Source organism: Schistocerca piceifrons, chromosome 1 (genome assembly GCF_021461385.2).
Source record: "Schistocerca piceifrons isolate TAMUIC-IGC-003096 chromosome 1, iqSchPice1.1, whole genome shotgun sequence".
Taxonomy (NCBI): Eukaryota; Metazoa; Arthropoda; class Insecta; order Orthoptera; family Acrididae; genus Schistocerca; species Schistocerca piceifrons.
Window position 1 is genome coordinate 1,118,815,642 of NC_060138.1, and position 27,227 is coordinate 1,118,842,868.

Consider the following 27,227-nt stretch of genomic DNA (forward strand, 5'->3'; position numbering starts at 1 on the left):
CGGGACCATCACGGTTCAAAATGGGTCTGAGCACTATGCGAATTAACTTCTGAGGTCATCAGTCGCCTAGAACTTAGAACTAATTATACCTAACTAACCTAAGGACATCACACACATCCATTCCTGAGGCAGGATTCCAACCTGCGACTGTAGCGGTCACTCGGCTCTAGACTGTAGCGCCTAGAACCTCACGGCCACTCCGGCGGGCGACCATCATGGCATTTGCTGTAAGTGGTTTACAGAAACCATAAACTTGCAAGTTGCCTACTCGTTTCGACCATTCTGTTTACTGTTCATTTACTTGGCCCGTTGTTTGCTGGTGTTTTGATTCGGCATCGGAGGATGTATGGACAGCATTTCTGGACAACTTACTCCGAGGTACAAGTATCACTGTAATATTCACAATGGCGACACATGCCCATGCAATCTACCACCTGCAGTCTTCAATGTACATAACTGGTTGGTTGGTTGGTTGGTTGGTTGGTCGGTTGATTTGGTGGAGGGGACCAAGCAGCGAGGTCATCGGTCCCATCGCGTTTGGCAAGGATGGAGAAGGAAGTCAGAAGTGCCCTTTCAAAAGAACAATGCCGGCATTTGTCTTAAGCGATTTAGGGAAATCACGGAAAACCTAAATCAGGATGGCCGGACGCGGGTTTGAACCGTCGTCCTCCCGAATGCGAGTTCAGTGTGCTAACCACAGCACCACCTCCCTCGGTCTCAGCGCTGGCTAGTATGTGAAAATTCATTAGTTCTACCACTTGTTTCTAGCAAACACCACCTCAAAGTAAAAAAAATTGAAAACAGTAATACTACAGAAACTGTGGATCTGAGTCTTGCTCTTCTTTTGCCTTTTCCCGTTCCTTCTATGAGGTGGCACTAATAGATGGGTTGCGGCAATGATAACGCTAGTTGCTGGCCGGATGCCCTTCATGATGCCATTACTTCCATCCCCCCCCCCCCCCTTGCGGTGAAAGAATCTGTGCATCTCATCTACCCGCGTCTAAAATCTATATTCAAATGTGACACTTTTTCCAAACGTTTTCTTGCCTATCCGAGCAGATAGAATTTGGATCCGAAACTTACTACAAAAATTTTGAAAGCATGGCGTTTCGGCATCACTGTCGTCGTCAACAATAAATCGTAGAGACGAAATACTGCATTGCACGTAATGGGATACGATAGATAAATGAGCAAAGTAAAATATGAACAGTATTTGATGAGACAACTACAAGGGGAGTTAAACATGGACAGTAATACAAGTACAAGTTAAAAGCAAACCCTTAACTATTGAAACTACAGCATATGTGGAATACAAAGACAACTGCAACAAATAAAACAACTTAATGACTACAGGAAAAAGGGAATATGTAGGAAGAGAGGGTGTGGGAAGTAATGAACAACAAAGATGATTATATGAAGTTTAGGAGAGGGGAAGTGTTGAGTTGTGTCTGGTCGTTTAGGATGAGATCTGGACTGTGAGCAAGATGTTTGTTAATTTCCAGGGCTTCCAGCAGGTTGAGTTTATGGCCTTTGTTTGCTAAGTGAAGTACATGGGACACTGGCTTGTAGTTGTGACCCTCACTCAGTACATGCTCTGCAAATGCAGAGTCTGAATTCTGCAACCTCCAGCTGCGTTCATGTTCAGCCCGCCTAGTTGATATGTCTCTGCCTGACTGACCAATGTAAAATTTGTCACAATCAGAACAGGTGATTTTGTATACCCCACTGTTAGCTAATAAATGGATCTTATCTTTGCTATTAAAAACACACTGGGCTGTAGTGTTCCTGACGTAGTAGGAAACCCTATACTTACAGGATTTCAGTGCTTTGGCTATAGTCTGTGATACCTTACCTAGAAATGGTAGAGTACACCATTTCTTGCAGACAGTGGATGGGGAAGCAGGTGGGGCATAGAGGAGGGGTATAATTTTCCGTTTTTGTTTCCTGTGCAAGATGTGGTCAATAAGAACTGGATTGTAGCCATTGGCTGAGGCAATAAATTTTATTGTATCTAACTCTGCTTTAAAATCATCTCCGGACATGGGGATGGATATGAGACGGTGTACCATTGAGTGGAAAGCTGCATGTTTGTGAGCTATGGGGTGTTGTGAGCAAGAAGGTATTACTGTGTCTTGCTCACAACACCCCATAGCTCACAAACATGCAGCTTTCCACTCAATGGTACACCGTCTCATATCCATCCCCATGTCCAGAGATGATTTTAAAGCAGAGTTAGATACAATAAAATTTATTGCCTCAGCCAATGGCTACAATCCAGTTCCTATTGACCACATCTTGCACAGGAAACAAAAACGGAAAATTATACCCCTCCTCTATGCCCCACCTGCTTCCCCATCCACTGTCTGCAAGAAATGGTGTACTCTACCATTTCTAGGTAAGGTATCACAGACTATAGCCAAAGCACTGAAATCCTGCAAGTATAGGGTTTCCTACTACGTCAGGAACACTACAGCCCAGTGTGTTTTTAATAGCAAAGATAAGATCCATTTATTAGCCAACAGTGGGGTATACAAAATCACCTGTTCTGATTGTGACAAATTGTACATTGGTCAGTCAGGCAGAGACATATCAACTAGGCGGGCTGAACATGAACGCAGCTGGAGGTTGCAGAATTCAGACTCTGCATTTGCTGAGCGTGTACTGAGTGAGGGTCACAACTACCAGCCAGTGTCCCATGTACTTCACTTAGCAAACAAAGGCCATAAACTCAACCTGCTGGAAGCCCTGGAAATTAACAAACATCTTGCTCACAGTCCAGATCTCATCCTAAACGACCAGACACAACTCAACACTTCCCCTCTCCTAAACTTCATATAATCATCTTTGTTGTTCATTACTTCCCACACCCTCTCTTCCTACATATTCCCTTTTTCCTGTAGTCATTAAGTTGTTTTATTTGTTGCAGTTGTCTTTGTATTCCACATATGCTGTAGTTTCAATAGTTAAGGGTTTGCTTTTAACTTGTACTTGTATTACTGTTCATGTTTAACTCCCCTTGTAGTTGTCTCATCAAATACTGTTCATATTTTACTTTGCTCATTTATTTAATGTAAACTGGTATACAGCCACTGCTTTGATTATAAAGGGATACGATAGAGATCAAGTCCGAAAAACTCATTTCGTCATTTTTGTATCGTAATTAAACGATTGCATGAGACTGAACGTTTAAGACGGTGTTTATCTTTTGACTCTAATTTTGTTTATTGTCGCCATGTCGAGTAACAACCATATGTTCTAGAAACGATGTACTGCGTGGAGACGACTTATTTTAGGAATCTGGAAACAGGATCTTGGAGAGCTACGCAGGAAGGAAGAGAAATAAGGAACAATGGGTGATGGTTTTTACTACCAGAACAGAACCACATAATATACGAGGATACATTTTATGTCTGTATACCGATGATTCTGCAGAACGGTGCACATTTATTTATTCGAAAGATAGAGAAATAATTCGTACTTTACAAAAAAATGGAATATACAGAAGCAAGGAAGAATACTGACCACAGTCTGCATCTTACAGAGAATTACAGTCGCTGAAAGAGAGGCTCTTTCCCCCCTTATCGTCTCCCAAGTTCTAATAAGCCGCTGTTACTCCGAGGGGACCTGAACCGAAGAAATGAACGTCGCGCGTTTGTCGCATTACGTCTCAGACGGTGCCAAATGGCGCACAGAATAAGAAATACAAGCGCCGCAGCCTCCGTCGCATGAGCGACGGAGAAGAAATTAAGATGATAAAATAAAGTTGTAAAGGAAATTCTTTTATTTTAAACGGAGACTATAAAAAAACTCGAGGAGAAGCGGGCGCCTTCCATTCGGCGACGGCGACACCGAAGGTAATGTCGGGCAAGGCTTCAGCCGCGATGCCAGGGCATAACGAAGAGATATGTGGGCGGGAAGAGCTGGGAAGCGCCGCCTAACGACTTCCTAGCGCCGTCGCCAGCCAGCCAATGCCAGCGAGCTCTCAGAAATAGCTCGGCGCATAAAGAACGCGCCTTATTACTTCTATTCGTGCCCTGACACGGAGCCCGCCAACTGAGGATGCAGCCGTTTCGGGAACCGCCGATTCCTCCGCTGGATTGGCTCCTCCTACTAATGTGTAGCTACGTCTACGAAAAACTGCTGCTCCCATTAGTAACCCCTGCTATACTCGTGGTTTGGTAGAAACATTTTTCTAATCGACAGAATTCGACGGCCATTCCTCTGGTTTATAAAACGTGTCGTGTTTCAACTTATGCTCGGGCCAAAGACTGGAACGCACAGGGTGTAAACGGTAACGGTTTACAACGTACTACAGTGCTGTAGAGGAAGTCGAGACGAACAGTTTGATACAGAGCACTTGTGGTCCATCAAGTCGGAAAGTACCCCAAACTGGCTACAGCACTTTGGTGCCGCGCAGAATTTTCATTATTCTCTAGCACTCTTCGCGCATGCTATTAGTCCTAGAGAAAAAATGAGCAGGGCCTTTTTTACGGAAAATTTTATTTAGTTAAATTTTGTACTGGGGTACATTTCCGCTAGAGGGCTCAGTTTGCCAGTTATCCAAGAAAAACGCACGAAAGTGATCATTCTGCAGACGAGAACTGATCTTCACTCTGCAGCGAAGTGTGAGCTATTATGAATCATTCTGGCAGATTAATTGCCTTTCGTAGGTGAAGTTCTCACCCACTGAGCGACTACACGACCCACCCTCAGAGCTTCACTTCCGCGAGCATTTCCAGCGAAAGCCAACCGTCCCGGGTTCGAATCCTGGTCCAGCGCATAGTTTTAATCTGCCCCAGTGTTTCAGTCAGTGAAGACAACAACTAGCGTTAACTGTCTCGGGATAAGGAGTCAGAGCGACCTAAAGTTGTAGGACTAGCAGATGATAGGCCGTGATTCATTGAAAGAAGTAGATGAGAAAATCGTCGTCGTTCGGCCTACTGCTGAGCATTGGACGTCGGTCTAGCAATAGGGCCCGATGGGATTAGTAGGGGGTGGGAGGAGGCGAGGGAGAGAAGGAGAGAGAGAGAGAGGGAGAGAGAGAGAGAGAGAGAGAGAGAGAGAGAGAGAGAGGGGTGGGGGGGGGGGGGAGATTCAGGGACGTGTGCTACGGACATTCTCCGCTGTCTTTTTTTGCATCAGTGAGAGGATTGCTAATACGCGTGCAAACGCCTTCTACGTATCAGTGTGGTGAAGAGAAAGAGGTTGGCTACTGAAGCAGGACCAAGCAATCGAAGTGTCGATGCCTGAAGCAGACATATGCGCAGGCGGACAGAAACAGTATCTGTTCGCTACCGCTACGCCTTGTTAGCTGCTGGGGCGCATCCATCACAGAGGGCGCAGGCGCTAGCACAGCGCACGAGAGAAGATGGGGGCTGAGGACGCAAGCAAAGGAGCAAACCACTTCTGCTCTGGGGAATCACGTCTCACCAGCCCACTGCTAAGGGTCGACATTCCCAGTTGAATTGAGAAGCTAAAGAAACGCCCCCATTGTTACCTATCGTTTTCAGCCATATAATACTGATAATTCATTACCAGACGAGGGAATAATAACTTAGTTTCAAACAATTCCTCCGTAGTATTAGCTGGTGTCACTCGTCACTGATTTAGGTTTTACCACACATAGCCCGACCGCTGATTTCTAAAATCTTATACGGAACTTCGTTTCTGCTTTTTTAAATGGACTACTGCGTGTACATCACCTATTAGCTCCGATCCCTTGGTTATTTTCAGTATAACACCTGATGACGGGCACGTAGGAGCCCAAAACCGGTCTTGTTTTAACTACTGAAAAGCAAACAGAGCCTTGCAGCTGAAGCGATATTTTCAGCCTCTACGTCTTTTTATATCTTTTAGACACAATTACACAGCGTAACCTTATCGACTGTACATGGGCTGTCTTCAGGATCCATCGAAAAAAAAACATGTCGAAAATTCATTTATCGCCATATGTCGCTTAACGTTTCACACAGAATTAAAATGAAAGTCCAGCTTACAGTTTGTATGAAATGTAATATTGTCAGCCATTATTGCATATTGGGCACGCAGTAAAGTGGCGTTACGGAGAATTTCTCACGCCCTCTCATAACATGGCAGTAAAAGATTTAAATATGGCTGCGATACATTAAATCCATCACAAACGACAAAGAGAGAGGGGGGGGGGGGGAGAGAGGGAGGGGGGGGGAGAGAGAGAGAGAGAGAGAGAGAGAGAGAGAGAGAGAGAGAGAGAATACGCACGCAGACAACACAGCGCCTGACATGTAGACTAAACGGTGAACGGGCATCTTGTGTGTGCTGCGGTCACTAGGCGCAACCTGTGTAAATCCTTCTAGGACCGTGAGATAAGCAATTTCACAGGTCTGTAACACCCATTTCTTTATTTTTCGGGCACGCTTCCGGCATATTAACACTACCTCTCACGATATTTGTACTGTGAACCTTACATAAATTTTTAATCCGGGTCGCCGGCACGCCTTGAAGATGTCTGTAGGTTTCACAGACTAAATATCGCTAGAGGAAGTGCTCAGATCCCGGATGTACACCCGAAAAGTAATAGAATATTCTATCCCTCGGGAAAACTTCCAGATTCGCTTTGTAACATCTGCACTTCTGCAACTTTGATGCTACGTTATGTTTAAACGTCTCATTGGTAAAATTGAAGCGCATACTATTTTTTAGTTGTGAACCCGCCCGTTAATAGTGTCTGTACAACAGACCTGAGGCGTCTATCAAAGAGCTGGTGGATTTGTTACGTCTCTCGGCTGATATAGTGACACGCTTTTGCGATTTTTATTCTCTATGTATTTTAATCGTTTAATCTTACAGCCACAGCTAAACCGCATTTAAACAGTTGGGTGTGTTAGTGTTTGGCCTTCCGATTCATTAATCAAATTCATTTTTGGCACGTAGTTGCTCCAGACGCGAAGACACCGGTTCCACACTGCGATTTGGCATTACTCTGCAATTTGTTTCGGTCCCTGGCGTGACGCACCACAGGAAAACAACAACACAGCACTTGTTGCTTCGCAGCGACGCGCCACAAGCCGTTCCACAAGTCCAAACTACGTACCTCGTACACCGTCACAGCACCGCATCTCATTACGTGCCTATTATGCAATTCAGCTTTTCCAACAGAAACTGCTAGCTGATTCATCAATGGCTTACATCGTCTTCAGAGTACCCCACTTTGTCATTCACACACAGTGTTGGTGTCATTGCAAAATTCATCGCCCTTAATTATTCAACGATTGCCAGGCCGCTGTTTTAACCGTATCGTACATTTTGGGGCCTTGCTGTCCTTTGTGTTTCGGTGTCAAGTTACACCTCTTGACGGTATTACATGCACGAAACTAATCCGGTCAAGTACGTCGAACTGAATACACTACAGATAAAACAAGGGATGGAACTGATACGCACTAACAACAGCAACACCTACTATGGCCAAACTTGTGTACAAACTAGAAACTAATGGCAGGCAACCACGCAGATGTCACCGAAATGATATTTAAATCGTCAGTCGTTGGCCAGACAGAAGTGTCGTTTCCCCAACGCAAGAAGAAGTTGCAACTACTTAGGGCTACATATTGAGCTATTACCTCGGAGAAAGACCTTTTGACCAGTTTAATGCCATTCCTGATTCCGGTGCCTCTTTCTATACTTTCTGATGCGACATTCCTTAGTGAAGATTAGTTCCTGTGTGCCCCTGTAATAACTGAAATTTATTATAACACCAACTTTCGTGATAAGGGTTTTGGCTAGCTCACTAGCTATGTTCAGCTCACGGACGTTGCAAGTTCAGTGCGTGAAAACGACTCTAATAACTTGCGTTGTCGTAAACAGTAGTGGCAGTGCGCAATGAGTGTGAACTCGGATCCGAAGATAGCCAGTAAGAAGCCGAAACAGCAAGTTCCGCAATTTACTATTATAATCAAAACAGCGAATATATTGGATACACTATTATAAAATTCTCTTTATGAGTCTCCAACTGACACTATTTATGTCAAACTTAGGTCGATTTCACACCATTTACGGACTTTGTTCATATTTAATACATATACGTCCTGGTACCGTTGTGATAATTCTCTCTCCAAACGTTAGAGATAATAAAAGTAGTGTAGTAGGAGTAGTAGTAGTATGAGGAGGAGTAGGAGGAGTAGTACGTTTAAAGTGGTTTGCCCGCGATAGGGAAATATAATCCAATGAATTCCATCTTCTTGTCATATTTTGCATCCCAATTATTTAAAATTTGTTACTTGCTCTGCTATTTCTGCGCTTATAACTGTTTTACATGTGGCGGCTTTTCCTAAAGACTGACTTTTGCTATCTGATATCTGCAAATTGTATGAAGCTCATATCATATGTGATTGACGTGCTACTAGAGATAATTAGCTGGCCATCTACAAAGTACATCACTGCTATATACAGCTCCGAGTTTTAAGACTAAAATTATAAATTAGCGTGAATTTTATCCAAATAGAGAGAATTTCGTTTGTATAAATTTTTAAAAAATATGACTGAGAAACTGCACCCTTGCCGTGAAGGAACTAGTATCAGGAGGGGCAAATGAAGATTCTGCGATACGCAAGAGGACACAAAAGATAATGTCGACAGTGAAATACGGAGATTTTGAAAGGAATTAGAAGTAATGCCTCTAAATGAGAAGATACAAAAATACAGAAGTAAATGTAGAGAGCTTGTGATCAGCTCTTCTTCAGTGAACAACCTCCAGGTTGGTTTGCAACAGTACGCTGTTCCACTCCTCTGTCTGAGTTTCTCTCCATTTCCACGTACGTAGCACACGCTACCTCACCGTATATTTCCTGTATGACATCTGGGGTTGTTCTCTGCGATTCCTCCCCTAGATAGCTCCTTCTGCTATTGCTCCAATGATGTTACTGTGTCTCAAAATGTGTTTTATGTTTGTCGCTTCTTGTTTGGATTTGGCTTTGGAGAGATCACGCTTTCTGTCTCTTCTCAGCACCTCCTCATCGGTAACTCTCTCTCTCTCTCTCTCTCTCTCTCTCTCTCTCTCCCCTCCAAGATCCTTCTGTAGCAACAAATCACCGTCTTCTCTTCTCGTTTTCCGACTGACCAAGTTTCACACCTGAAAAGGGCCACACTCCAGACAAATGTTTTCACGATCGGTTCCTTTATTTGGAGACTCATGTTCTTGCTGTTAATTTCTTTCTCAAATTAAACACAATTCTGACCTACTGAAGAGTCCTTTCAATGTTTTTCTGGCATCCACAGTACCTTGTGATCCTACTTGCCAAATACGTAAATTCTATCATTTTTAACTCCTCCATTCCAATTCTCGTTTTCAGAGTTTCGTACTCTTCCTCAGCACTGCATATCATTACTTTAAGTCTTTTTCTTGTTCAGTTTAATACCATAGCACCCATCGTAGATTACCAAATATTTTGTATAAACAAAAGTCACAAGAAATGAAATGGAAGGATTTAGACTAGTGTCTGCAAGCAGACGAGACGGGCAGGGTCTAGTACTCGCAGCAGCAGCAGACAGCCGCCCGTCTCGACGGCAGAGCACGCCGCGGCGCCCGCCGTGGTTGGCAGCAGTGGCGTCCTTCGGCCTCGCAACCTTGCAGGCAGCAAGCAGCGGCTCGAGCTCTGCTCGGCGGGTGCAGACGTCGTCCCGGCGACGACTCGACGGCTCGCCAGCTCGGCCAGGGCCCGACGCCAGACGGCGGTAATTAATTAAGCCATTCCTGCGGCTTATGCAAATGCGGCTGACGCGTCCTTGGCGCCGGGAGGCCGTGCGCGCACACTCCGGCCGGTACCCAGTCAGCGCCTCAACTCTATCTGATTGGCCGCCTCCTGCCTGCCCGTTTACAGCGAGGCCGCAGCCACCACCGTACTAGACTGCTGATAACTTCTACTTTATCTCTCCACGTTTCGCACGAAAATAAATTCAGGTATTAGTCTGAATTTTTGGCCCCAAAGATGGCCATTATTATGTAGTCCAAACATCAAACACTCAAACTCATTCACCCATTATTCCGTAAACAATAAATTATTAAATACACTGACGAACCAAAGAAACTGGCACACCTGCCTAACATCGTGTAGGGTCCCCGCGAGCACATACAAGTGCCGCATCACGACATGGCATGGACTCGACTAATGTCTGAAATCGTGCTGGAGGGAATTGACAACATGAATCCGGCAGAGCTGTCCACAAATCAGTAACAGTACGAGGGGGTCGAGATCTCTTCTGAACAGAACGTTGCAAGGCATCCCAAGTTTGCTCAATAATTTTCTTGTCTGGACAGTTCAGTGGCTTGTCCTGGAATTGCCCAGGAGCGTCGGAATGCACAACGGACATGAACGGGTGCAACTGATCAGACAGGAAGCTTACGTACATGTCACCTGCTAAGAGTCGTATCTAGACGTATCAAGGGTCCCATGTCACCTCAATGGCACACGCCCCACACCAATACAGAGCCTCCACCAGCTTCAACAGTCCCCTACTGACATGCAGGGTCCATGGATTTATCAGGTTGTCTCCACACCCGTACACGTTCATCAGCTCTGTCTAATTTGAAACGAGACCCTTCCCACCAGGCAACATGTTTTCACCAATCAACAGTCCAATGTCGGTACTGACGGGCGCAGGCGACGGGTGAAGTTTTGCGTCGTGCAGACATCAACGGTACACGAGTGTGCCTTCGGCTCCGAAAGCCCTTATCGATGATGTTTCGTTGAATGATTCGCACGCTGACACTCGTTGACGGCCCAGCATTGAAATCTGCAGCAATTTGCGGAAGAGTTGCACTTCTGTCATCCTGAACGATTCTCTTCAGTCGCCGTTGGTCCGGTTCTTGCAGGATCTTCTCCCCACGGCAGCGATGTGGCAGATTTGATGTTCTACCGGATTCCTGATATTCACGGTACACTCGTGAAACGGTCATACGGGAAAATCTCCACTATATCGCTACCTCTGAGATGTGCACCCACTATAACACGACTTTCAAACTCACTTATATCTTGATAACCTGCCACTGTAGCAGCAGTAACAGATCTAACAACGTGCCAGCCACTCGTCTTATACAGGGTGTTACAAAAAGGTACGGCCAAACTTTCAGGAAGCATTCTTCACACACAAAGAAAGAAAATATGTTATGTGGACATGTGTCCGGAAACGCTTACTTTCCATGCTAGAGCTCATTTTATTACTTCTCTTCAAATCACATTAATCATGGAATGGAAACACACAGCAACAGAACGTACCAGCGTGACTTCAAACACTTTGTTACAGGAAATGTTCAAAATGTCCTCCGTTAGCGAGGATACATGCATCCACCCTCCGTCGCATGGAATCCCTGATGCGCAGATGCAGCCCTGGGGAATGGCGTATTGTATCACAGCCGTCCACAATACGAGCACGAAGAGTCTCTACATTTGGTACCGGGGTTGCGTAGACAAGAGCTTTCAAATACCCCCATAAATGAAAGTCAAGAGGGTTGAGGTCAGGAGAGCGTGGAGGCCATGGAATTGGTCCGCCTCTACCAATGCATCGGTCACCGAATCTGTTGTTGAGAAACGTACGACTGAAATGTGCAGGAACTCCATCGTGCATGAACCACATGTTGTGTCGTACTTGTAAAGGCACATGTTCTAGCAGCACAGGTAGAGTATCCCGTGTGAAATCATGATAACGTGCGCCATTGAGCGTAGGTGGAAGAACATGGGGCCCAATCAAGACATCACCAACAATGCCTGCCCAAACGTTCACAGAAAATCTGTGTTGATGACGTCAGCCCACACATGTTGATTGTGAAAATTTACAATTTGATCACGTTGGAATGAAGCCTCATCCGTAAAGAGAACATTTGCACTGAAATGAGGATTGACACATTGTTGGATGAACCATTCGCAGAAGTGTACCCGTGGAGGCCAATCAGCTGCTGATAGTGCCTGCACACGCTGTACATGGTACGGAAACAATTGGTTCTCCCGTAGCACTCTCCATACAGTGACGTGGTCAACGTTACCTTGTACAGCAGCAACTTCTCTGATGCTGACATTAGGGTTATCGTCAACTGCACGAAGAATTGCCTCGTCCATTGCAGGTGTCGTCGTTCTAGGTCTTCCCCAGTCGCGAGTACAGTACATACTGACGAAACGAAAATGAGCTCTAACATGGAAATTAAGCGTTTCCGGACACCTTTATTTGTGTGTGAGGAACTTTTCCTGAAAGTTTGGCCGTACCTTTTTGTAACACCCTGTATAGGCGTTGCCGACCGCAGCACCGTATTCTGCCTGTTTACATACCTGTATCTCTGTATTTGAATACGGATACCTATACCAGTTTCTTTGGCGCTTCAGTGTAGAATGCATGCTTTTAAAAGTGTAACGACGCCCGCCTGTTTAAAATGTGCCCTAATACAGGGTGGGGCAAATAAAAGTGGTCCGGAGAACAGAGTTCTGGATAACAAAGAAACACAAAAGAGAAAAGAAATGCAGCACTAAACTGACTAGAACAGATCTCAAATGTGACCACCGTTCATCCCCTGGCACATTTGGATCCTGGTCAGCAAGTTGCTGAAGGCGTCTGTAATTGCGGCAGTCTCATCCCAACTGTTCTGCTGCAGTTCTTGAAGACTATGAGGGTCGTTGCGATATACATTAGATCTGAGGCCTCCCCACACAAAATAATCGCACACTGACATATCAGGTGACCTGGGTGCTCGGCTAGGACCGCGACCACGGTGATCTCTGGTAACAACTCTGTCAGGCATGTAGGTTGTGTAAACGTGCTCCAAGGTTCGGCCGGCTGTATGGGCAGTTGCTCCATCCTGCTGGAAGTAACTGTAGGTCTTTCCTTCCTCCGTTAATGCTGCCACAATCGTACACACTCATCCGGTAAGTAAAACCTTTTGTTATGTCGCAAGTTAATGTTTACAAAATACAGACAACAGTCCATTAGTTGTATCCGGTTTTCCCCTTTTCCTTCAGCTCTGAAGATGGTCACCACTGACCAAAACCTAGTCTCGTCACAAACTTTTTGCGACCATGAACTGGAGTTACACTTGCCGGACTGTCGTTTCATTCGCAGCTCGTGGCGGCAGCTGTGTGGAGGACGGGGACAGGTGGCCGAGGCTAATCACCGCGTGATGGATTCGGCCGGCCGGGAGCCAGCACCGGGTATTCCCGTAGCTGCGTAGCTGGGCGCCTCCCGAACGCATTCCTACCTCGCGAGCCACGCGCCTCATGCTACTTCTATCGCAAAACGGTCAGACCGATGTTTAGTCTAGTCTGGTCTCCCTACTTTTCGTTCTCTTCTGTTTCTATTCTGCAAACTAGTTTATTAAACACGGTTCGCCTTGCTAAAGCAGAGAAATCTGAAATTTACTTTTATGTCATGCATCGATAAGAATTCATCCTTGTTCAACAGTCTTAATACTACACTTCCAATCCTGGCAGGTTGTGGTACATTTGGGCCAGTTACGTAGCAACACAACTTAATCTGCGCTCAGAGACAATGATCAGTGGATATCTGCAAGAGCTCCACAACATCCTTTTCCTTACACTACGGCTATTTCTATGTCAGCATTAGTCCCACATTTGTTTCATGCTAATATTGTCACCTCGCAATGAATACTGCGTCCAGTACACCTTGCAGTGTGACTTGCGTAGTCCAGTACGTTTCCGCCACCACAATTTTGCCCCCACTCCTCCTACAGCCATGTTAACTACTTCTGTATATTTTCGCAGGTGCACGGCTAAGCTGTCCTTCCTTCCAATAAGGGTTTTCAATTGCTTTGTCCTCTGCCTATTCTTTGTAGTACTTGTACAAATCCTACTTTATCAAGCACTTAAGTTTAAAATTCCACCCCTAGCGCCGTATTTCAAGGCGCTTAGGTCCTTCCCGGTTTTTCTTGCGGTCGATTCGTCACTTCCACACGCTGTTAAGCTTCAGAAGAAAACTCTCAAGCAGTTATTTCCCCATGCCAAGTAAATATCAGAGATAACCATAATCCTTTTGAGCCAAACTCCTGCTGTAATAACATATGTTTTTGGGTGGGGTCCGCCATTAGCAAAACACAATTTTTTTTTTTGTCCCAGACATTTTTCACTGCAGTTGCAGCACCATCAGTGGTTTTTTTATTATTATTATGGCTGTTAACCATAAGGAATGTTCTTTACTGTTTAAGTACATGTAAATATTAGTATCTAAATTGTAATTACAGATTTTTGAAGAGCACATATAATTATGTATTCATACTTTCTTACCACATGGTGTGGTTTTCCTGCTGTATTACGTTTTTACAGTGTGTGTTTTTCTTTACAGTTTGTCATCTGCAACTATATACAACTTAATGTTGGCAAAATAGTTACGCAAAAATTACGATTTCTAAACCGTTATGGCTATGCATGAAATTAATAATTTATGTGAAAGGTTGAGTGTGTGTGTGTGTGTGTGTGTGTGTGTGTGTGTGTGTGTTACGTTTCACCTACGTTTTCTTTTTCCGTCATCTTCTTTATTGTCAAGTTCTGTGTATTGAGTTGTCAATGTCACTGCCACGGTCACTGTTTACCAGCGGATCCCACTCAAAAACGTATGTTATTGTTAAAGCAAACATAGACAAAAGAGGTTCAACCTCAAGACGATTATGCTTCTGTAGTGCTATTTACCACGGCCTCCGACATACTCCTCTGTCCTACACACTAGATTTCTTACGCTACTTCTACTACTGCATTTTCCCGAATTGAACTAGTCTTAATTCTTCTTTATACGGCTCCTCTTCAACCGTGTTGCACCTTCGTTTCGTCTTATTCCAAATTTTCAGCCAAACAGACTTGACATTCCAGTTCCAATTTCTTCTTTGTATTACCCCCGTCCACCCTCTCTCAGATCCGTGGACATCAATATTATTAACTGTTCCCCTTAAGCTTTTATTCCCGATAATTTTTTTCATTCCTTTCGAGAAACAGTTTAATCAGCAACAACGATCGACGACAATTTGTCTAGCAGACTTTCAACACAGTAAGCACCATCTCCGTTATTATGTTTCTGCTTATGCTACAGGCAACTGACGAAGTTCTGCGAATTCAGTCATTGAAGCGTCGTTTTGAAGCAGACTTCGACAGACGAACTTGGGGAAGGCTTCTACGCTCCAGTGCAGATGAAAACTATGCTAACGCAGAATTATTCCACAGTCTCTTTCGCGATCGTGTCCGCGTGGGCTGGGATATTCCAGGGACTTAGATTTTCCCATCCCATCCAACTCGACCCTCCTTACATTGCACTCAGTTATCACATCTTTTCGTTTAACGTATCAAAACGAATTGTACATGGACTTTCTGCAGTAACGGTTCCAAATTAACGTTCGGACTGTTTGGGTCTTGTCTGGCAAATCGGAGATGGAATCAACATCCCGATTACATTCATTTTGCAATTTTTTTTTAATTTCTTTTTCCACACGTGCAATGCCCAATCCTCCTGACACATCTGATCTGATTCTAATTTTGGTATTTATTCCTCTAGCTTTATGATAGCGTAATTAAGAATCTTATTACTTGATCCAATCAATCACTATAGGCCTATAATATGTAGAAGACATCAGCGTACGCTCTTTGATCTACACTGTGTCCTCTACTGGGTACCTACTCCCTTTTATCTTGAACGCTCCAACAACATTTTGGCCAGAACGAAAAAACGAAATTGTCTTGAAACACTTTGATTCTTCTGAGTGCAAGGAGGACAGAAAATGGTTCAAATGGCTCTGAGCACTATGGGACTTAACTGCTGTGGTCATCAGTCCCCTAGAACTTAGAACTAATTAAACCTAACTAACCTAAGGACATCACATACATCCATGCCCGAGGCAGGATTCGAACCTGCGACCGTAGCGGTCGCGCGGTTCCAGACTGTAGCGCCTAGAACCGCTCGGCCACTCCGGCCGGCGCAAGGAGGACATTAACCATTATGATTGCCGTTCTTGTAACTTGCTTCTTTACGAAGATAGGCAGTGTGCATTTTTTTAAATATCACACCATTTCTTTTAAAATTCGCAAATCCTCTTCCTCTCTTCAAGACCTGTTCAAAAACATGGCACAGTGTGCCATTCATGTTAACACGACTTTATTAAAAACGGAAAAGAAAACTGAAGCTGTTTCTGTGCACAGTGCACTTACCCAGGGTATCTTAACTCATCCCCTTACTGCGACTGACAGTAAACAGATGAAAACATAAGGAAAATGCACAGCGGCCGTTACGATTCTGCTAGCTTACATTCCCCACAGATGACAATGATTAACGAAAGTAATCCTGATCATTCTACCTTCTCTTCAAGGGTGACACTTTACTCACACAAAGCTTCAACTGAGGGCGCTTAACTGAACGGCCTGTCGTGTTACCAATTGTTCACTGTCAACTACAGAAAGCGGACGAATTACGTTACCCCGGGTATGTGCACTATGTTGACCTAACACGGGGAGAATCGAAGTCAGCTTTGACTTAAGTTTAGAGTAGCGTCGTGTTAAAACGTTAATGGTGCACCTTGAGACATTTTTGAACAAGTGCTAAGGAGAGGAAGTGGATTATCGAATAAAAAATACATGTTGCTAGTTAAAAAAGACGTACTGCTGTTCATATCATCGTAACGGATCATGTTACAAACAAGGCAATCATGCTTGTTAATGACGCGCTGGTAGCTAAACAAAATTTGCTTGATACATTTATTTTTTTGGTATTATTTTGAACGAGAAGTTGTTTGGTACGGTCAAGGTAGACGGCGCAACTGTCTACTGACCTTCTAAACTGAATATTCTCTTCGGCGAAACAACCGCATAGTGTGTTACGGCTCGAAGGGTATTACCGGCAGGCCTTGGGGTTCCGTTAACGCCGAAGACGTGAGGCCGGCCGGCCCCCTGGAAATTTCCAGCGTTCGCGGCGGCTATGGCCCGGTAATTGGTTTCTAATATCCCTCGCCGGCGGATAAGATAGCGCCCACACGCGAGCACCGGCAGCAACAGCGGCTTTTGCGCAAGGCGGAGCAGAATGCGCCACAAACGTTGCGCCTGCTCTCATCCGCGGTAGCTGCCGTTCACGACACCGATACCGACAACAATCTGCATTCACTGAAAATGCCTCTCAACAATTACGACCACTGAATTCACCCTAACCGATACTTCGCGGATGCCAACAAAGTGCGTCAGCTACGGGACTCTTGCGCCGAAGCGATTAGCGTCTCTGCCCGCTATCCAAAACATGGCGAAAGCCGTATGCCGCAGTCTCATCGTCAAAATGTCAGGGGACGCCCCGATTTTATTGTATTTATTTCGTTTCGCGTCACCTAACGACGACGTGTTGTTTATAATCCACATGTTCATTTCCTTGGGACAAAAAGCATGTACAGATAATTACCTAAGCAAAGAAAGTCAAACACGACAGATGCTACGGCTTTTGGATTGCCCCAACAGCACAGTACAGCATATCAATTACGTCCATTATGGACTATGGTGTGAGGACTGCGACTGTTAATTAAAATGAAGAAAATATATACGAGTACATGCCTATGCGTCAGTCTTAATGTTTTTGGTCTTACCCATCACGATCTGTTGGAGGCAATTTTTCACATGACTGTTCTCGGTGCTAAGCTTTCATGTAAAAACATATAGGGTCGCTGAAAGGTTTGGTTGCGTTTGCACTGTCAATAATTAAGTTACTCATATGACGTAGCAAATGGTTTAAAGGTGTAGACGAAGTACTTACAAACCAAGAAGAATACTGCAACGTTATCCAGAGTCTCCTGGTGTGTGTGTGTGTGTGTGTGTGTGTGTGTGTGTGTGTGTGTTTGCGACTGACGTTTGAGCGAGTCACGTGGGAGGAGCCAAGCGAAGCGAGGACATTACTAGGGCCCCACAAGGACTCTGTATTGTCGTTTCGTAGGTACATGTAGGGCCACGCCAGGCGAAACCGTGTAGACGGCGATTTAGTTCTCTCAACCTGTTGAGGAGCTGCGATTCGGAATAGCATCAGGATCTGGTTGGTTGATTTGAGGGAGGGAACCGAACAGTGAGATCATCGGCCCAATCAGATTAGGGAAGACGGGGAAGGAAGTCGGCCGTGCCCTTTCAGAGGAACCATTCCGGCATTTGCCTGAAGCGATTTAGGGAAATTAAGAAAAACCTACATCAGGATGGCCGGACACGGTTTTGAACCATCGTCCTCCCGAATGCGAGTCCAGTGTGCTAACTAATGCGCCACCTCGCTCGGTATCTGGATCTGAAAATGACATCTGGCGAGAGGCGAAACTGGTCTCCACTGTATAAAAAGTACTCAACAGGTTTTAGGATGGAATCTAAGAATATGACAAAGCGTCGCTATACGTCGATCGTGCACGCGAAATAACGTAAATAACAGCTCGTGCAACCGTCAAGTTTACACCGTAGCGAAGACAAGCGAACGTGCATCAGAGACCGACAATTCCCCCTTCTGTAAACGGCAAAATATTCAAATGTGTGTGAAACCTTATGGGACGTAACTGCTAAGGACATCAGTCCCTAAGCTTGTACACTAATTAACCTAAATTATCCTAAGGACAAACACACACACCCACGCCCGAGGGAGGACTCGTGTTCCGCTGGCTGTCGGCCTTTAGGCGAACCGTTAAAGGGAATCTGCGTCCTCTCCCCATTGTCTGCTATCCTGTCTGCTGCCGGACAGAGAGGCAGCTTCTGCTGCTAGGACGGCTGTCCGAACCTCCCTCACCCCCCCCCGCCCCTACTGCCTTTTCGCCGCCCGCGCATCCTGCCCCCAATCACCGATGCAAATGTAATGAGATTGCGCCCGCAAGGACGCGCCGCATTGTTCCTCGCGGGGAAACTTTGCGGCGAAATGTGTCAGAAGAAATTCATCAACACGACCTTTCTTCTCCCCCGCTTTTTCGGGCCTCTTAACGAACTTAGGCGCCGCTGTCACGGCGGGATTTGCTTAGCCGCGACAACCTCGCCGCTACGCCCCCCGACTCGTAATTTCGAGCCGCCTGCGTCGTCGTCCTCAGAATAAAGAGCGAATTAATTCTAAATAAGTGGCCGCCGCGTAATCTCGTCCGGCATCTCGGCAGGTTCTTATCTGCAGTCACTCACGGCACTCGGGCTGCTGTGAAACGGGCAGTTAAAAGCACATCACAGCGAGCGCTTTAGCTAAATTTGTGGGACATTCTGGCTCTACGTCAACTGCCGGCACACGGAAGCTGTAAACCTAGGACATTTTCGGCGTATTTTTCCAGAAACGAGATGCATTATTTATCACACGAAGAAAATAAAATGCTCTCGCATTAGGATGTTCTTTAGTTGTTGCGTGCTGGTCGTCGCAGCATTAACAAATACCTACGTTCAAATGGTTCAAATGGCTCTGAGCACTATGGGACTTCTGAAGCATCAGTCCCCTAGAACTTAGAACTACTTGAACCTAACTAACCTAAGGACATCACACACATCCAGGCCCGAGGCAGGATCCGAACCTGTGACCGCAGCAGTCGCGCGGTTCCGGATTGAAGCGCCTAGAACCGCTCAGCCACCGCGGCCGGCCAAATACCTTCGTGGCTCGCGATATTTTTAGGCTGTGAGTCGTGCAAAATACATTCCGCGTTGGCTTCACAATAATACAAGGTGCTTCAAAAAGTACTTTACAACTTTGAAAATTCATATAAATTAATTCATATTACCTACAAAGGTGATTGTAGTGTCAATCAAGTTTGTCTCGTATAGTTCGCTAGTACCGAATCACACCGTAAGGAGCGCTAGCGGCAATTACGTTAAAATGGCTGCCTTCACTGGACCCGAGCGTGCTAGCTGTGTGATTTGGTTTGTAGACTCGAAGTCGGCGACTACAGTTCAGCGTAATTTCTGTACCACGCATGCTAAAGATCATCCTCGTATGCCTACAATTTATGAGTGGCATAAATGTTTTGTAGAAACTGGGTGCTTGGTAAGACGAAATCATCAGGTCTTCCAAGCACATCTGACGACGTCGTTGAGGAAGTGAGACAACGTTTCGTCAACACCTCTACGAAATCGACACGGCGTGCATCTCGCGAACTCCAAATCCCACATACGACTGTTTGGCATGTGTTGAGAAACCGTTTGCATTAGAAACCGTACAGACTGACGATCGTACAAGCAAAAAAAGACACTGATAAAATTTCTCCCAAGAAGTTCTGTGTGGATATGTTAAATAGATTACATGTGGATGAACATTTCTTGGGCAAAATCATATTTTCTGACGACTCAACTTTTCCCTTAAGTGGCAAGGTTAAGACACACAACTGTAGGATTTGGGGCATGGAAATCCACTTCAAACACTGCACCATGATCGTAATAGCCCTAAATTGAACATTTTTTGTGCTCTGAGCAAAAACAAAGTGTACTGTCCCTTTTTTCCGTGAGAAAACCATCAATGGGAAAGTGTACCTGGATATGTTACAACGATTTTTGATACCACGTATCGATAAGGATGACCAAGAACGAAATGTTTTGTTGATGCAAGATTGTGCACCACCCCATTACTTGGCTGACGTCCGGGACTTTCTCAGTGACCGCTTTTCAGGTCAATGGATTGGCGGTGATGCGCCATTGCATAGCCCCCACATCCCCAAACTTGACATCACCGATTTTTTTTTTTTTTTTTTTTTTTTTTTAGGGGGATTCATCAAATATATCGGGTTTGTACCTCCTGTATCGGCTTTACCTGATCTCAGAGTAATGTACCCCGCCACTGAGCAAGTTACACCTGCAATGCTACAGCGAGTTTGGGAAGAAATTGACTTACGATGGGATGTGTTCAAGACAACCAAAATATTTAGTTTAACGTAAAAAAAATTGATGTGTTTCCCTACAAAATTACAGTAAACCCTGTTCTGTATCTTCTTTCAACAAATTTACACGAATTTTTAACGTTGTTAAGTCCTTTTTTAAACACCATGTACACTTACAATAAAGGGTTACTTGACATCGCCTTCTCCGATAGCTCGCTACATTTTCTAACTTTCTTTACATTATCGTTCTCTAGCGGATGATTTCGTAAGAGCTTACATTTCAATACGATACCTCTATTCTAAGTCGTGCACTCAAAAAGTTTTAAAATTGAAGGTTGTGTAAATTTTACCTCTCAGCATAAAATTAACAATTAAATCGTTTTGTTTGTCTTAACTTCTTACTACAAAACTACTGTGCTTGTAAGGGTTAAGTTCGATCGAACTGTAAACGTAACTAGTTTCTGCGTATTGTTTACAAAACTCTTTTCTTGTTTCGTTAGCCTCATGCGAAAATTGAAATCAATAATGTTAACGAAATAGCCGACTATGCCAGCAGCATAATAGCCCAGTCAACAAAAGTCAAATACGGGAAATAATTCGTGTAGTCGTTTTTTGTATAGTTGTAGGAGGTAGTGCCATGCACATCATCATGTTACACATCAATGGATGCGTTCCCCGCACAGCCTACCTTCATTGTACAGTAGTATTCAAAGAACTGTGACTGAAGCCCGAATAACATGAACTGACATGCACTGAGACTAGAAAATAGTGCCTGATAATGGTGGTGGTTGTTGGGATGTTTAAGGGGGACTAAACAGCGAAGGTCATCAGTCCCCCATTCCAAAATCAGGCAAGCCGAAAAGCAACAGAGCAGGTAAAAACCAAAGGGGGAGGAGACGTCCCCCCAGGCGCTAAAAGAACACAAATGCAGCAACAAACACTACAGACAAGAACAGGACAGAGGAACACCAGACAGAAAGAAACAGAAGAAACAGAAGAAAGGAAGATGGCCGGAGACTGGTTGACTGACCACGAGAACAAAAATGGGAAAGAGTCAACCATCGCACGGCACACCAGAACAGCAACAGACACAAGGACAAAAGACACAGAAAGGGAAAGGTGCAGGACCTCCCTAAATCGAACCATAAAACGGACTACCACGGATAAAATTTAAAACGTCATCAGCCATGGAGGCATCATCGGATAAAACCAGAGCCAAAGTGCCCGGGAGATTAAAAGAATGCCGGAGTGTGCGCAGTCGAGGACACTCCAGCAAAATGTGGCCGACCGTCAGCCGGGACCCACACTGACATAGGGGGGGATCCTCCTGACGCAACAGATGGCCGTGCGTCAGGTATGTATGGCCGATGCGCAGCCGACACAGGACCACCGAGTCCCTGCGAGAAGCCCGCAGGGAGGAACGCCACACAGCGGTCGTCTCCTTGACAGCCCGCAGTTTATTCGGGGCTGTCATGCCACACCACTCAGCTGCCCACATCCCAAGCACCTTACGGCGCAACACCAGCTGCTGGTCGCGAGCCGTAAGGCCGATCTCCAAAGCTGGGGCGTCTATCGCCCCTTTGGCCAGCCTGTCAACACGTTCGTTCCCTGGGATGCCAACGTGACCTGGCGTCCAAACAAAAACCACCAAACGACCAGAGTGGGTAATGGTGGAAACAGACTCCCGAATAGAGGACACCAGAGGAGAAGAGGGATAGCAGCGGTCGATGGCCTGGAGGCTGCTCAGGGAGTCACTGCAGATGACGATGGACGCACCTGAGCAGGAACGCATATGCTCAAGAGCGCGCAAGATGGCCACCAGCTCTGCAGTAAAAACACTACAGCCAGCTGGCAAGGAGCGCTGTTCAACATGGGCAGCGTGAGCAAAAGCGTAGGCAGTGCGACCATCAACCAGGGAACCATCAGTGTAGACAGGCTCACAGCCCGGAAATGAGGCGAGGAGCGCAAGAAAACGGCGACGGAGGGCCACAGGCGGAACCGAGTCCTTGGGTCCCTGTGCCAAGTCCAGACGGACGGACGGCCGGGACAAACACCAGGGAGGCGTAGGTGCACGGACCCGGAAGGGAGGCGGAAGAGGGAATGAACCCAATTCCGACAGCAGGGACTGAACGCGGACAGCGACGGAAAGCCCAGACCTAGGTCGCCGTTCGGGCAGATGGAGGACCATAGCAGGGAAAAGCAGGCGACGATTGGGATGATCTGGCGAGCAATGAACGTGGACAGCATAGTCGACGAGCAGACGATGGCGGCGAATCCGCAGCGGGGGAACCCCGGCCTCCACCAGTAGACTATCCACTGGGCTGGTGCGAAAAGCGCCAGTGGCAAGCCTAACCCCACAGTGGTGTATGGGGTCTAACAACTTCAACACTGAGGGGGACGCAGACCCATAGGCCAGGCTCCCATAATCAAGCCGGGACTGCACAAGGGCGCGGTACAACCGGAGCAGCATGCAGCGATCTGCACCCCAAGACGTGTGGCTAAGGCAGCGGAGGGCGTTGAGGTGCCGCCAGCATGTTTGCTTCAGCTGAGTAACATGAGGAACCCATGTGAGCCGGGCATCAAACACGAGTCCCAAGAAGCGGCAAGTGTCCACCACTTCAAGCAGGTGGCCGTCGAGGTAAAGTGCAGGATGAGGGTGGACCGTCCGACGCCTGCAGAAGTGCATAACTCGAGTCTTGGCAGCAGAGAACTGAAAGCCATGAGTCAGAGCCCATGATGCTGCCTTGCGAACGGCGACTTGCAGCCTGCGTTCGGCGACTCCCGTAGTCGTGGAGCTAAATGAGATGCAGAAGTCGTCGGCATACAAAGAAGGAGACACCGACGACCCCGCTGCTGCAGCCAGACCATTAATGGCCACTAGGAATAAGGACACACTCAACACCGAGCCCTGTGGGACCCCATTTTCCTGTGTATAAGAAGAACTAGAGACGGCACCGACTTGCACCCGGAAAGAGCGGTGCAATAGAAAGGTTTGAATAAAAGCCGGGAGCCGACCACGAAGACCCCACTCATACAACGTGGCGAGGATGTGATGCCTCCATGTGGTGTCATACGCCTTCCGCAGATCGAAAAATACAGCAACGAGATGCTGACGTCGGGCAAAGGCCGTACGAATAGCAGATTCCAGCCGCACCAAATTGTCCGTGGCGGACCGGCCCTGACGGAAGCCACCCTGGGATGGAGCGAGGAGACCGCGCGACTCAAGGACCCAACACAAACGCCGCCCCACCATACGTTCGAGCAATTTGCACAAAACGTTGGTGAGGGTAATGGGACGATAGCTGTCCACCGCCAGTGGGTCCGCACCTGGCTTCAAGATGGGGACAATAACACCCTCCCGCCACTGCGACGGGAACACGCCTTCGCTCCAAATGCGATTAAATATCGCAAGAAGGTGTGTCTGGCAGTCCCTGGAGAGATGCTTCAGCATCTGCGCGTGGATGCAGTCTGGGCCTGGTGCTGTATCAGGGCAATCGGCGAGGGCGGCGAGGAATTCCCTCTCGCTGAAAGGAGCATTGTATGTTTCAGAACGACGCGTGTGGAATGAGAACGGCGTCCGCTCGGCTCGCTCCTTTAGAGAGCGAAAGGCGGGGGGATAGGATGCAGTCGCAGAGCTCTGAGCAAAGTGCGCGGCTAGCCGTTCAGCAATGGCGGCAGCGTCCGTGCAGACAGCGCCGTCCAAGGAGAGCCCAGGGACACCCATAGGGGTCTGGGAGCCATAAATCCGCCGGATCCGGGACCACACGTGCGAGGACGAGACACGGGAGCCCAGGGAGGAGACGTACCTCTCCCAGCACTCCTGCTTACGCCGTGCAATAAGACGACGGGCGAAGGCACGGAGCCTCTTAAAGGCGATGAGGGTCTCCAGAGACGGGTGCCGCCTATGACGCTGGAGAGCCCGCCTACGGTCGCGAATAGCCTCAGCAATCTCCGGCGACCACCAGGGGACAGCCTTCCGCCGAGGGAGGCCAGAGGAACGGGGGATGGCAGCCTCGGCCGCCGAAATGATGGACGTGGTGAAAACACGGACCACCTCGTCAATGTCACCCTGTGGGGGAGACGCAATGGTTACAGCGGAAGTAAAAGCTGGCCAGTCAGCCCTGTGGAGAGCCCAGCGGGGCAAGCGCCCAGAAGAATGACACTGTGGCAGTGACAAATAGATGGGAAAATGGTCACTGCCACACAGGTCAGGATGCACCCTCCAGTGGAGGGATGGGACAAGTCCAGGGCTGCAAATAGAGAGATCGATGGCCGAGAACGAGCCATGGGCCACACTGAAATGCGTGGGAGCACTGGTGTTCAAGAGGCTAAGGTCGAGCTGAGCCAACACATGCTCCACGGCCCGACCGCGATCATCAGAGACAGTCCCACCCCATAGAGGATTGTGGGCATTGAAATCGCCCAGAAGCAGCAAAGGTGGCGGTAGTTGAGCCAGCAGCGCAGCCAAGACATGGCGGGGGAGCTCCCCATCCGGAGGAATGTAAACAGAGCAAACAGTAATGGCCGGCGAGAGCTCAACCCTGGCAGCAACTGCCTCTAAAGGCGTCTGAAGGGGTACTGGCGAGCTACAGACAGAGTCGTGAACAAAGAGGCAAACCCCACCTGACGCTCGTTGACAGGCAGCACGGTTCTTATAGTATCCCCGATAACCGCGAAGGGCGGGGGTCCGCAGTGCAGGAAACCAAGTTTCCTGCAGAGCAATGCAGAGAACAGGGGAATCACTCAGAAGCATCCGGAGCTCAGGCAGGTGGCGGAAATAACCGCCGCAGTTCCATTGGAGAATGGAAGCAGGAAGGGACTGGGAGGGCGTGAATGCGACTAAGAGGCAGACAGCGCTTCAGAGCCAACCGCCGCCACTGGGGGAGAGTCAGCTGAGTTCATAGGAGAGGCCCCCAAGGGTTCCGTGAGGGCGAGATCCACGGCAGAGGCGAGGATCTCCACCTCATCCCCGGAGCCAGGACTATGTACAGCAGGCGGTGCTGAAACCGCCGGAACGTCCTTCTTCTTGGACACATTCCGTTCCTTCTTCTCGCGTCTGCCCTTAGGGTGAGAGGGCTGGGAGAGCTTCTCTGAAGGAGCGTCGGAGGCTGACGACGACGCAGAAGCCCTACGACCAGCAGGTGGCGGAACCTTCAGCCACTGGCTGACATCTGGCTGGGAAGGAGAAGAAACGGAGGAAGGGAGAGCCCCGAGGGACCCCTTCCGCGAGAGAGGAACCGGCGGAGGCAACGCCGCCGGAGGAGGAGGGGGAGGAATCGAGCCTCCCGGTTGTGGAGCAGATGTCACTCCCGAAGTAAGCTTGGGGGGAGCGACAGAAGAGGGTTTGCCCCCAACTGCTAAGGGGGCATGAGAGGAAGGCTTGCCCCCAGGCACGAGGGGGGGCAGACAGAGATACATGGCCCCGAGGGCCCACTGAAGGCGGCACAGAAGAAGTGACAACCGTCGCTCGTGCGGGCGACGATAACGTGGCTGCAGCGTAAGATGTTCGAAGGGAAGCAGGATACAACCTTTCATATTTCTGTGTAGCCTCTCGATAAGTAAGCCGGTCCAGGGTCTTAAATTCCATGATCTTCCGCTCCTTATGAAGAACGGGGCAATCCGGCGAGCATGGAGAGTGGTGGTCCCCACAGTTAACACATACAGGCGGAGGTGCACATGGAGAATCAGGATGAGAGGGGCGTCCGCAATCTCGACATGTAGCGCTGGATGGGCAACGGGAGGACATATGCCCAAACTTCCAGCACTGGAAGCACCGCATCGGGGGAGGCACGTATGGCTTGACGTCGCAACGGTAAACCATCACCTTGACCTTCTCGGGCAAGACATCACCCTCAAAGGCCAAGATAAAGGCACCGGTGGCCACCCTGTTTGTCTTGGGTCCTCGATGGACACGACGGACAAAATGCACACCACGTCGTTCCAAGTCGGCTCTCAGCTCGTCATCGGATTGCAACAAGAGGTCACGATGGTAAATAATCCCCTGGACCATATTTAAGCTACTGTGGGGAGTGATGGTAACAGGGACGTCACCCAGCTTATCACACAAGAGCAACGCTCGTGACTGGGCTGGGGAGGACGTCTTGAGGAGGATGGACCCATTCCTCATTTTTGACAACCCTGCCACTTCCCCAAACTTATCCTCCAGGTGTTCCACAAAAAACATAGGCTTCGTCGGAAGAAAGGAGTCACCATCAGTCCTGCTGCAGACAAGGTATTGCGGTACGTAAGGCTCCCGCTTGGCACTAGATCTGCGTCCCTCCCATGGCGCAGCCAACGAGGGGAACGTCTGAGGGTCATATTGCGCAGCATCGAAGTCGACTCTACCTCGCTTAGAGACGCTGGTGGCCGTGCGACCACCAGCTTGATGTGATTTATTGCGCTTCATTGCGCCACATCCGCCCAGATGCCACCTACTCCGAACAAG

The 27,227-nt window shown here is 47.5% G+C and overlaps 1 protein-coding gene across 1 annotated transcript in view; it reads right to left on the reverse strand.

The window, feature by feature from the left end:
• The window catches only part of LOC124777581 (forkhead box protein O-like), a 668,269-nt gene that overhangs the window by 16,456 nt on the left and 624,586 nt on the right, over positions 1-27,227 (reverse strand). The window lies entirely within an intron of this gene.